The sequence below is a fragment of the Micromys minutus genome (assembly GCF_963924665.1).
Source record: "Micromys minutus genome assembly, chromosome: X".
NCBI lineage: Eukaryota > Metazoa > Chordata > Mammalia > Rodentia > Muridae > Micromys > Micromys minutus.
The window spans coordinates 87236944-87250031 of NC_137970.1; the positions used below are offsets into that span (position 1 = coordinate 87236944).

Sequence of the window (13088 nt, forward strand, 5' to 3'; positions counted from 1 at the left end):
GATACGGGAGTACTGCACAAGTTGTGTGGAAAGGTCTCAAATCTCAGTAAACAGTTGTAACTGTCAAACTTTTAAAGCAGCAAAACTCAAACAGCAACAATAACACTTTGAGCAGTAGAATCATTTCTGTGTTCTCTTGATACCTCTGGGATAATGTTTATTACGTTCACTTTCAAAATCTGATAATTCAACAGTCTTGTTAATTATACAAACCCATTGAGGCAGTTTTATGGCCAAGGTGTGGAAAAAAGCTATCCAACAGGGTCCCGTGCTTTTATTTACCATCATGCATAAAAATAGCAACAAATATATTCATAATGCAATGCTAATCTGACAAAGAAGTTTTACAACTATGTGCAGTTTAAGAAGAGTCTATCAAGGCAGTCCAGTCACATATTCATTTTCCCAAAAAGACAATAATTTTATAGACACATTTACTAAAGACCAAATTATCAAAACATTCTAAGAATTTGGATTAATATTGTAAACTGATACGAATATTCACTTAGGTTTCAGTATTGTAAAGAATATTCTTCCAAATAATTTCAAATGAATGCAAACAGAAGTGATAAATATCTCCATAATAGAAACAAGTCACATTTTACTGTATATTGGTAAAATATGAGTACAATATTGCATTTTAACTGACATCAGATCACACACAGAGAGGATAAAAACCAAAAACTGGCTATATTTCTTTAAACAGAATTGTCTAGGAGACATTCAACATTCAGAAAAAGTATTTTCCTGAGAAATTCTCTTCCCATCTACTTTGAACAAACTGTGAAAGCACACATCCTGTCTTCATCCTCAGACCAATCTTATCTGACTTATTTTGGTTCTACACCTTTTCAGCTCACTTTCCCTACTTAAAGTACCCATCACAATCTTTTTCTTTCTTTCATAAACAGTTAGGAAGTGTGTGTCTAGTTCCATCGCCCTATAAGCTTTGTAGGGCTTGCTAACCAGGTTGAGGAGTGGGTAAGAGAGAGACAAGGCAGAATTCTGTGGCCTCTTACAAAGCATCTTCTCCAGAAATGCTCAGTGAACTACAACTCCTAATGTTACAGATGTTTCTGAGCTACTCTTCTCTAGTAACAGGAGAAAGGTGGGAGTGTGTGGGTGAGGAGTACTGGTAAACAAAATGTGATATAGCCTAGAAAATGTCACAAAATCACACAGAAGTTGGCCCACTCCTGCAATAACCTTAGGCCCAGCCAACTGCCAAATCTTTGTGCCCACACTGCCACATGCTGAACAGGTAAACAGATAAAGGCATATAGGTGGCAGTAAGTGGGTAACACTTAAAACAGGATTCACAGTTTAGTGTACAATTTCATTGTTTCGCTTAGAAAGGATACAAGCCCTGTCCATGAACCTGCAGATACGAATGCAGAACAGCATGGGGGCCATGTGAAAGCAGAAGCAGGTCCACAGTCTTAATTTCGAGGGGGAGAAACTATTCAGACAGAAGATACAGAAAAGTCAGGAGCAAAGAAACAACACACTGTATACCCGCTGCATCTTTTGAAGTGCAGGTGATTAGGGACCCGTTCAGTTGCATTTTCACAGGTAAAAGTTAACCTGACAGGAAACCAAAAGGCCTGGGAATCTCTACTGGCTCCCTTATTGTGCGACTTCGGGGTCTATGAATTCCTTCAATAGACCAGTAATATTGCAATGGGTTTAGCTACAGGTATTCTTTGATAATCTCATGGATTCTGTCAGATTCTGGAAGGCTGTGGTATGAGAACAAGGTGAAGAATCTGCAGATAAGGTCTTGGTTTCTGCGAATAAAGGACTGGGGCTCATACCTTCTCTGTCATATGATTGGAGTGGAAAGAGACACCACTGGACCAGATGATCTCACTTCATATTCCTTGACAATCAGCTTGTTTCTGAAGTAGGGGTTTCTTTCAAAAAAGTACTTGAATTTGTAGCCTGTCTTCGGATGTCTCAGTTCCTTCACCTCCAGATTGGTTATGGACCTTAACATCTCTGCATCCTGACCCCTAATCATGGCGGATAACTGTGGGTGGTTCCTGAAGGCAGTCATTCAGAAGTCTGGGATATTCTGAATGATGTAGTTTCTTCATTCCAGAAAGTTTCGCGGCATCTGCCCAAACTACTGCTGCAGATGTTGGAAGTCCCTGTCAACCTGAGCATTCACAGTGTCCAGTTCTACCTGGATGTCCTCCAGCAGGTTCGTGTGAAGATCTCTGCTTACGTGCCAAGGCCCTGCCTTCTCCTGCGACTCTCTCACTCCTCCACTAGCCTCCTACATCTCCAGTTCTACACCGCAGGCTTCAGCTCCACCTTCATTATCTCCTCACTCCTGTGCATTGCCACTTCTGACTTCTCTTCTGATGCTACCACGATGGTGTCCTGTTCAATCCTCATGTGGTGGGCCTTGGCTTCTACTCACCGAGTTTCTAGGGCCTTCTCCGCATCTTTAGGTATCATTAAAGCCGCTGGCACGAGGCCCTTGAAAACAGAAAGAGTCTCTCCCTGACTAGCTGTGATCACCCGCATCTGAAGGTCAAGGCCTGAGACACTCCAAGGCTCTGGGCTCCCCAGGAACCCCGCGAGGCCCTCACCTTTTACCACATTATCTCCTAGCAGAAGACACTGGCCTGAGGTTGCAATGGCAGTGTCTGCATCACAGAGGGCGTGGCTGTCAGGGACAAAGGTCCCTTGTCCTGCTCCGGGCCTCTCATGAAAGGTCCAGTTGCTCAGACATCATTTTACTCACTCTCACCACCTTTATATGTTCAGAGTCATCTCTAACTGGAGAGTAGGGACCCAGACCTGTGAGGAACACTCCCAAGTCTCTGGAACCTGACAGTCGTCTGGGGGACCGTGGGGGGTGGTGATCCAACATCATCAGATTCAAGTCACCTCACTGTGTGTACCAAGTGGACAAGGAGCCTAGGACGAGATGTGGCTCCTGGTGAATCTGAGTAGACACGGCCTGAGTCTGCCATAATCCCAAAGGTGTCCAAAACAGCTGGATCTCTAGTTGGAACCCTGTTTTGCTGCCTGGCTCTTCAGTGAGTGAGTGTGTATGTGTTTGTGTGTGTGTGTGTGTGTGTGTGTGTGTGTGTGTGTGTGTGTGTGTGCGGGGGTCAGATCATGGCAGGACTGGGGGCATCCACTCCCACTGAGACCAGATAAGACTTTTTTATTTTAGGGGTGCATGATCCAAAGATAGATAGGCATGCCAAAAACTCATAGAGAGCCTTTGTTTTAGTTGTTGAGGGAACCCCATGAAGACTTAACACCTCATCTGCTACATGTGTGCAGGGTGCCAAGTCAAGCCTGTGCTTGCTCTTTGGTTGGTGATTCAGACTCAGAGAGCATTTAAGGGTACAGGTTAATTGACTCTTATAGCGATCGCCTTTATCGCCTGCAAGAAAGACGCGCCACAACAGAATCCTTCTACAGGCATTTATTGCAGGTTTGATTGCAGTGGTGAAAGACCCAGAGCCCAGAAACCAGCCCTCCTTATATATGCTTAGGAGGACTTTGTCGACTCCTGATTGGTGCATTCTGTGTGCCCTAATTAGCATACTTGTTGTCAGCATGAGTCAGCAAAACAGGCAGGCGTGCATGTGCACTTGGGTTGTTTATCTCAAAACTGGCCACCTTCCCTTCGGGCTGGGTGCCATCTTGTAATGGCGAATGTTGTGGCTTCCCACAGACTCTGATGTATGAATTTTCAATGCTCTTAATTTTTTTAAAGAAAATATAACTAACCGGATCTGCTGCCCTCTTCTGTTGTGCAGGCATACATGCAGGCAGAACAATATACATAATAAATGAATCTTGTTTTAAAATAAAAAAGAAAAATAAGTTTTAAACCAGGGAACAGGCCAAAATGTTATGGAGCAATTTGAGTTTGGCTGAAATGTGTTTAGAAATATTTGGAAGGGAGAGTTGGGAATAGAGCTCAGTGATAAGTATGGACTCAGTCTCAGTCATCAGCACCACAGACAAAGACATTTAACACATTGAATTTGACTTTGCACATCATTGAAAAAGCGCTGTTTCCCATAATTATGAAAGAGGTAGACTATTTTACCGCAAAGATATTCTTATTGAATTATTCCACTATGTGTGTGTGTGTGTGTGTGAGTGCTAGCATGTGTGACACAGATGTACACAGAACAAGAACACCAGATCTTTCTGTCTTCCTTGAAGCTGTACCAGCTTGGGTGTGGCACTACTGACTGTTGTGCTTGCTATGAGGAAATGCACACCTGTCTAATTCCACCATTTTTGTAAAAAACTGGAGTGTAGTTCACAATTAGATAGACTAGCCATCCATTGAGTCCATACTCTATTTTATTCTTCATTTTGATTTTGTTTGAGCAAGGGTCTCAGTCTGTAAACCAAGCAGGCTTTGAAAGGCAATCCTCCTGCATTAAACTAATCACAGGGATTAGGAGTGTGGGCCAATAGACCTGGCTATTTTGTTTTGTTTTTGAGACAGGAGCTCATTTTGGGTCTAGCAACAAATTTCAGCTTTGAATGACACAGCCTTAAAACATGAGTAAACAGCTGTGCAAGGTGGCACACACATTTAGGCCCAGCTCTTATGAGGCAGAGACAGGAGATCTGGGTTCAAGGCCAGCCTGGCCTAGAGAACAGCCATAGGTACAGAGGAACCTGGTCTCATAAAACACACACACACACACACACACACACACACACACACACACAAAACCACAACCACACACCTGCAAAAAAAGAAAAAAACTAGAGGAAATTTGATTTTTAAAAAGCTAAGGTATGTTTATAAAGTTGTGATTTGAGGATGATAATGGGATGATCTGACTGTGATAAAAAATAACAATATCCTTTACAGAAAGTCCATGTTTGGCTGTGCTTGGGGCACCTATGAAATCCCAGCAATTGGATTTAACAAACCAACAACAAAAAACTTCCCCTTTGTCTTAGTGGCTTCATGACAAAAGTGCTTTGCTGAATCTTCCTTGGTACTGCATGGGCTAGACTGTCCCAGACTGCACTGCTCTACTTGGTGAACTTCAGCTGAAGGTGACCTCCATGGAGGACAATGACAGTGTCTATGAGTCAGCAGCACTAAAAGCTTTGAGGGGGGTTATGTTCTGTTCAGCAATTCCTTGGTTTATACTTAAAGGGAAGTTCTGAAGGCATTTAGCAAAAGATTCATGACCCTGAAGGGAGGCTCAGGGGGTAAAACATTTCTTCCCAAGCCTGCTGAACTGAATTTGATCCACAGAGCACATGGAAAGGTGCAAGAGAACCAACTACTCAATGCTGTTCTCAAAAATCCACTTCTGTATCCCTCTCATAACAATAGCACATTCTGTGTGTTTTAAAGAATGTTTAGCAAGTTGCCAGACTTGTTCCTAATGGACAGTGAATACCTAAAGCCTGCAGAGTGTAGTTGGGAGAATTTGGAAGAACACAAATTGAGAATATCAGTATAGAGACAGATTTTGAGGATTCACGTTCGTTTACATTATTAAACCAGAATAGGAAGCTTACTTCTACCCTGTTTAAATTTTGGTGCTGGAGAGATGCCTCAGTCGTTAACCGTGCTGTCTGTTCTTCCAGAGTCGGGCCAACTTCCATCTGGAAAACTCAGTCTGGCAAAGGATCAACAACTTCAGTGCTGACATCAAGGTAACTGCATTCGGAGAGATGGGATGCCTTCGGAGATTTTTATTCCATTATAATGGAGAAAAAATTGGAGTCTGTCACCACATCCTGTTGTCTCTCATGTTTTGAGATAAGGTCTTGCTATGTAGCCCAGGCTGTATTCTACATCACTGTTGTAGACAAGGCTAGCCTCAAATTTACTGTGATTCTTCCTCTGCATCTTGAACACTGGTTTACAGAGAGATACCACCATAGCTGGATGATATTTTTCGATTGATGTTATTGTTTGCTTTTGGTTCTGTTTATTGAAGATTGGTCTCCTATGGTTCTGGATAGCTTCAGACCTGCTATATAGTTAAACTTGATGTGACTTTCCACACTCAGGTTTTGTGTGGTGTTCAGGATTAAATCCAGGGTTTCCTCCATTCAGGACAAGCACACTACTAACTTTCACTATTTTGGTTTTTTTTAATATATGATTTGAATTTGTAGCCCAGGTTAACCTATAGCTCACTGTGTCAGCCAGGCTGGATTCAAAACTGCAATCTGTCTGCCTCTGCCTAAAAACTATAAACAGGCATATGCCGAAGTACCCAGTCGGTGGAAATGTCTTACTATGAACCGAGCTTTGAATATTTTTGAAAAGAAAAGTATTCTAGAATTTTGTGAAGCCTTAACCTCAGTCCCTATCACTGTGGGAGAAAAAAGAGACGAGCTTGTTATGTTAAGTGTATTCTGATCGTAAAGGGTTAAATGTTATCTTGCCAACTCTTCCTGTTTCTCACTTAAGCTTTTCTGTATCTCTCTTTGTAATTAAATAATTAGCATAGACGATGTTTCTATAGGTTGATGTCCACCATGCTTTGTAATGCTATAATGTGCTCATTTTCTCTTTCTTTATGGCTCCTAGATTTCTGCTCTTCTATTACCTGCTTGCTTATCTGTCAAGCTCCTTGACTTCAGTAATTCGGTGAAGGTACAGAAACACTTAATAACAACTTTATTGTGTTGATGGCATCCATACATTGTAAAGCCATAACAGAATCAAGTTCAAAGAGAGGTATATGTGCAGACAGATTGACTTCCCTTGGGAAAACAAAATCTCTCAAGAAGACTGAAGAATGCCATATATTATCTCAAAAACAGATCCAAACGTCTGTCCCTGTTGACAAGGGACAATAAGATGCAGTTACTATCTGGTAACGTGATAACTCTGGTCTGTTCAGTTCTTTCCTAGGATTCCAAAGCCTATTTCCCCCTGCTCAATCAGATCTCACCTAAAGGACAGAAGGAAGGGGAACCACGGATAGACATTAACATGTCAGGTTTCAATGTAAGTGTAGGTACCCTTCCAGTTCTAGCTTTTACCATTGTTTGTTTCTTTTTTCCTCCATCAGTTGTGTTGAGACAAACTCTTGTTCCTTGGCGCCATAATCTGGTACATACTACAGGCTTGTGTTAGCCTCAGAGGTCTGCCCGCCTCTGCTTTCTATGCATTGTGTCTAAAGCTGTGTGCAGCCATCCCCAAATTATTTTGTGTAAAACTCTATCAAAATTTCTATGTAACGTCATGGAGTAGTGTTGATACTTTTAATATTTTTAGAGGATATGACTCACAGGAGAGAAAGTATCCTCACTTATTTTGATAACTCTAGTCTCATGATTTTGATGGTACTGGATTTTATGAATGACAGGCATTCGAAGTGTGTGGGAAAGAGGCATTTCCCCTGCCTTCTTCCCCAAGGTAGGGGGTTTACCCTGTTTACCCCTTTAGGGACATTCCATGCATTAAGGGAACTGTGGTAACTTGTCTCTCGTCGAATCATATTAATTACTGTCATGCTCAGAGGTGTGTCTCCAAGTTCATATGAAATCATGTTGAGTTGACCATCAAGATGAACACCTAATTCTTTATGTTTGATGTTTTTCTATTATCACTTTGAATCCGGCCCAAAATTACATCCAAGATTCCCCTCCTGGCTCTAGAATTTGGTCTGTCTTCTTGTCACTTAAAATTCTTCAAAATATGCCTCATCTCTTTCAGTCTACCCCAGGCAGAGGCACACACTAGTGGGTGCACACACACACAAGAAGGTACATTGTCATTCCTAAGGGATCCCCAGTGACCTGCATAAAGCCCCAACTCTGCAGAAGAAGACTTAGTCCTAGTCAGCCATGTTGTTGGCTTTTTGCAGCCCATTGGCATTTTTTTGCCAAACGAAGGGTGGAGGGAGAGCTCCCATGCTGACCAGCAGTTGGCTTTGGCGGTGTAGTAATGACATCACACAGAATCTTTCTGAGGCTTCTGCATGCAGGTCCCTGCACATCTCTGAACATGGAGGCAGGCCTGCTTGCCTGCTCCTGAGCATTTCTTTTCCTGGCTGCACAGAAAGGATTCGGGGCTCCTGAGGGCTTCTTGGCACCGGGAGATGCCAGTGAGCCAGCAGCATCCAGCTGACCAGAGGACAGGGCAGGGGACACAGTCTTTGGTTCTCTCGACATGTGAGCCCGGCCTCCCAGGTCCTCAGTGCAGGAAGGATGACTGGCAGACATCTTAGGTTGGACAGGGTCACCACTGAGATTTCGCTACACAGTGATCTGGACCCAGGCCTGCCTCTGGGTGCTCTTGGGGAACTTGTCCAGCCTGTCCCTGTACACCAGACCGTTCTCAGTCTCCTATGTTTTCCTTGAGGCTCCGGAGCATTAACCTTTCCAGACAGCCCTCCCAACCCCCACCTCCCAGTGTTAAACACAGAAAGACAGGGTTGGGGACAAGCTACTCAGCTTCTGGGCTGTACCAATGTCTCAGGGCAAGGCAGCTAGTTTTCCTGGACAGATATGTCCCTGCCGACCTAAATCCCACCTCACCCCCTTTCTATGTTCAGGGTTATCTCTAGCCGAAGAGTTTGGTCCCAAACCTGTGAGGAATACTCCCAAGTCTCCGGAACCCCAAAGTGGTCTGTGGGTGGATGGGGGGTGGTGGTCCACCATCATCAGATTCAAGTCACCTCACTGTGTGTACCAAGTGAGCAGGGAGAATAAACCGAGTTGTGGCTGCTGGAATCTGAGTAGACACAGGCTGAGTCTTCCATAATCCCAAAGGGGTTCAAAACAGATTGGTCTGGCAGGGTACCACCCAGGACTGGTGCATTGATTGCCTCCTGGCTGTCATTGCTGACACCCAAGCAGGCAGCATACTTTTCCTGACTTCTCCTGACTAGCTCACATTCCCTAACATCCTGGGAGATCAGCCAGGGTGAAGGGTCAAAAGACACCTCGCTGTCTGTTCTCGGCCCTGTCCAGGGATTTGCTAGAGGAACAGAGATGCTTATCTAATTAACAGATGCACAGTCTAGGATCTTAGAGGACCAAAATACCAATGTATCTATCTGTCTTTCCCTTGCCTTATCTCTCCCTCCTCCCACTCTGTGTGTCTGTGAGTCTTCTCTAATTTGTGTCTGTCCCAGGGCTAGGAACCTAGGCCCCGAGGGCCTAGAAGCAGATCCTGCAAGGACTCAGAGTGTAGCATTTCCTGTTTCCTTGAGGTCAGTGTTGTAAGTATCTTCTGGGTACCTTAGGGAACAGGTACTTCAGTTTCTTTTTTGAAGATATGTTTACTTATTTTATGTATATGAGTAAACTGTCGCTGTCCTCAGACACACCAGAATAGTCAATATGTTCCCATCACAGATGGTTGTGACCCACAATGTGGTTGCTGGGATCTGAACTCAGGACCTCTGGAAGAACAGCCAGTGCTCTTAACCAATGAGCCATTTCTTCAGCCCTAATTTACCTTTTAAATAGTCCAGGAATACTAAAAACCGAGTACTCCTTCTTCCCTACAGCCCTTGGCTTCCTGACCAGACTGTTATTTGCTGACATACAGTGGTTTGTATACTAACAATAGTTCCTTTCATCACTATTTTCCTATGATCTGCCGTTTACTACCTATAAATGCTTTCATTACCAGAATCATTATTTGTTTATCTACATGACTGTTTATTACACATCTTCTTGACTCTCAAGTATGGCTCTTGGTTTTCATCCTCAAAACACTTTTTTGTTACAATAAGTGCACATCTTACATCATCATCATCATTTTGGTTTTATGAGACAGGATTTTTCTGTGTATTCCTGGCTGCCTTGGAACTTAATCTGTTGACCAGGCTGGCCTCAGACTCACAGATATGTTTGGCTCTGCTTTCTATGGGCTGGAATTAAAGGCATGTGTCACTGCTGCCTGGACCTTGTTTTTTTTTTTTTTTTTTAAGACAAGAGAGGAACTCACTGTGTAGCCCTAACTGTCCTTAAGCTGGCTGAGTAGGTCTGTCTGAACTCACTCACAAAGATGCCCCTGCTACTCCCTCCCAAACCTGGGGTGGAAGGTGTGTGCCACCCTGCCCAGCTGTGCTCACAAACTGTTAAGTAAACTGCGTGGTCTTGGCTCTATTTTCAGCACAGATATATGAGTTGTAGGAACTGAACTGACAGGACTTGTGTGATTGTGTCCCTGCTTATGATCACTGATGGAGTTATGTTCCAAATTTTTAGTTACTTATAGGATGCCCTGGTTATCTTACAGCTATATGAGAGAATTAAAGTTCCTGTGAACTGGAGTAAGTGATCAAGCCTCCATACCCAAAGCTGGGCGCCAACATGAAAAAGGTGAGGAACCTTGAACCTGCTTGATTTCCTTCTTCTGCTTAAAATGCGGGTAAAAGCTCTGTCTGCTCCTCCAGAGGACCTGAGGTTAGTTCCCATCACACACATGGCGGCTCACACTTGTCTGTAATTTTAGTTCCAGGGCATCTGGTCCCTTTAAAAAAACACACACATACAGGCAAAACACATAGACAAGTGAAATTTTAAAAATAGATGAAAAACCTAGACTTCAAGTTGCTTCTGGAAGACAGGAACTAGATTCTGGCTTTGAGCAGATACTTACCTTTATACAACAGGTGTGTGTGTGTGTGTGTGTGTGTGCATGGGCGCACTCGGGGGCACACACACATACACACACGAACACACACACATAAACCAAAGAATGCAAAAATGTTCAAGCCAGGGGTGGTTGTGTGTGCCTTTAATCCCAGAACTTTGGAGGCAAAGGCAGGCAGATCTCTAAGTTCCAAACCAGCCTGATATACACAGTAAGTTTAAGACAGCCAGAGTTACAAAAGTGGAATCCTGTGTAGAGGAGAGAAAAAATAAACCAGAATACTGTAATATTGTTGTCTGCTACATATCAAAATAGGGGCCAGCTCGGTATACATAAGACTCGACCCTATCTGAGAAAATAAATAGAGGAAACTTTAGTAGAGGTAGGATGAGTATAACCTGAAATATATACATGTATATATATATATATATATATATATATATATATATATATATATATATAGAGAGAGAGAGAGAGAGAGAGAGAGAGAGAGAGACATATACGCCAAATATATTGTATACATATATGCCAAATTTGTTAAAAACATTAATTTGAAAAACAAGTAATGGAAACAAAATACTCTAAACAAGAATCATAAGCAGGTAAAGTACCACTTACCTATTCTTAGCCTAGGAAAGTTATAAAAGAAGACCAAGCGTTTAAGATAATTGTTCCCTTCCAGCTTCACTAAATGGGAATCTGTCTCCAGGAGAAATAATAATCAGAACTGTTTAGATAATTTTATGCCATGTGACATTTTTTAAAGTCATTTTGAAAGAGAGAATATCATTTTAGAAAATAACCCAATGAGACTGGCCTGTGGGTAAGTAAGTCTGTGGTACATTTTCATGACTGGTGATTGACTGGATTGGAACCAGGTCTTTGTGGAGTGGACCACCCTTGGGCAGGTGTTCCTGAGTGCTGTAAGAAGTCCCACTGAGCAAGCCAGGAGGAGGAAGAGAGCAAGCAACACTCCTCCATGGCCTCTGCATCAGCTCCTGCTGCCTGAGCTCCTCCAAGTTCAAGCCTTGATTTCCCACCCTGACTTACTTTAGTGCTAAATTATAACCATAGAAATATAAACTGAAGTAAACACCTTTCTCTCCAGGATGCTCTGAGTCATGATGTTTATCACAGCAAAGGAAATATAAGTAAGACAAAATTTTCCATATATTCCTGACACCACACATACAACCCACCTCTTATCAATATTGCACAGTAAGAGTGTATGGGGTGGTTCTGATATTTTGATTGGGAATCTGCATATGAACCTGAAAGATCCTGTTCTCCGTTTGGTTCTTTATCTATCAGTAAAGATGATAGTAGCCAATGAACTGCAAAGAAAGGTGGAACTTCTAGTTTCCCCTAAGTAGATGAGTAGACACAGGGGAGAAGGGAGATTTCTTTATCATCCATAGAGAAAAGGTGACCAGCTAGGTGAGATCTTAGGTGGAGTGGACAATTTTCCAGCTTGGAGATTAGAAACATAACTAAGCTGCGGACACAATAGGATGTGTGAGGGGGCGAAACGAAGGGCACACTAGCCGAGAAAGGCCTACAAGAGCCCAACCATTGAGCTAAAGCAATATAAAAATAAGTGTGTGTCGGTATGTGTGTGTCTTTCTTCTGCAGATCCAATATTCTCTGGGCAGGGGCTGGACGTGCAGTCTACCCAGAGCTTAAACAGGGTAGGAAAGCTACACACTACAGAGAGGACAACATATACTCCATTTCAGGACCAGGTCTGAACTGAAGAAAAGTCATTCATTCCAGGAACTGAACAAAACATCCTGCCCCTTCTAAGCCAGTAGGTACAGGAAATTAGACCATAAAACCCCCCATCCAAAGATAAGCCTAGAAATAACCATAAGGATGGAAAAATATCTTATCTAAGGATAGACCATGTGGGATGACCAGTCTGTTTTATTATTCATGTTTGATTAAATAGTGTCTGTATTTACATCGGAAATGTAATCCCCTTCCCACAACCTGCTTCCTTCCCCCTTCCCACCATTTGTCTTTACAAAGGTGCACTCCCTCCTAATCACCCTCTCCACCCCATTGCACTGGCATTCCCCTACATTTGGAAAATGTGCCCTTCCTGCACCAAAGGCCCCTTCTGACACCAATGCCAGACACTGCTATCTTCTACTGCATATGCAACTGGAGCCATGAGTTGGTGTCTCAATGTGTCCTCATAGGGTAGGGTGTCAGTCCCTGGGAGTTGTGGAGGGATTGGTTGGTTGATAATCTTGTTCTTCCTTTGAGGTTTCAAACCCTTTCAGCTCCTTCAGTCGTTTATTTACTATCTTCAATGGGGTCCCCATATTCAGTCTGATGGTTAGTTGCAGAGCCCCTGAGGAGGCATCTCTATCTGGTTGCTGCCTGTAAGCACTTCCTGGCATCAGCAATAGTGCTTGTGTTTGGTGGCTGCTTATGGGGTGGATCCTCAGGTGAGCAGTCACTGAATGATCTTTTCTTCAATCCCTGCTCCTCTATTTGA

General features: G+C 43.1%; 1 pseudogene across 1 annotated transcript; it reads right to left on the reverse strand.

The window, feature by feature from the left end:
* Nucleotides 1-1579: 1579 nt before the first annotated feature.
* Nucleotides 1580-8199, reverse strand: LOC308415098 (testis-specific Y-encoded-like protein 1; annotated as a pseudogene). The gene is made up of 3 exons: nucleotides 7896-8199; nucleotides 2426-2654; nucleotides 1580-2219 (listed from the first exon to the last, which is right to left on the reverse strand). The product of its transcript is annotated as a testis-specific Y-encoded-like protein 1 (transcript).
* Between the last annotated feature and the right edge of the window lie 4889 nt (nucleotides 8200-13088).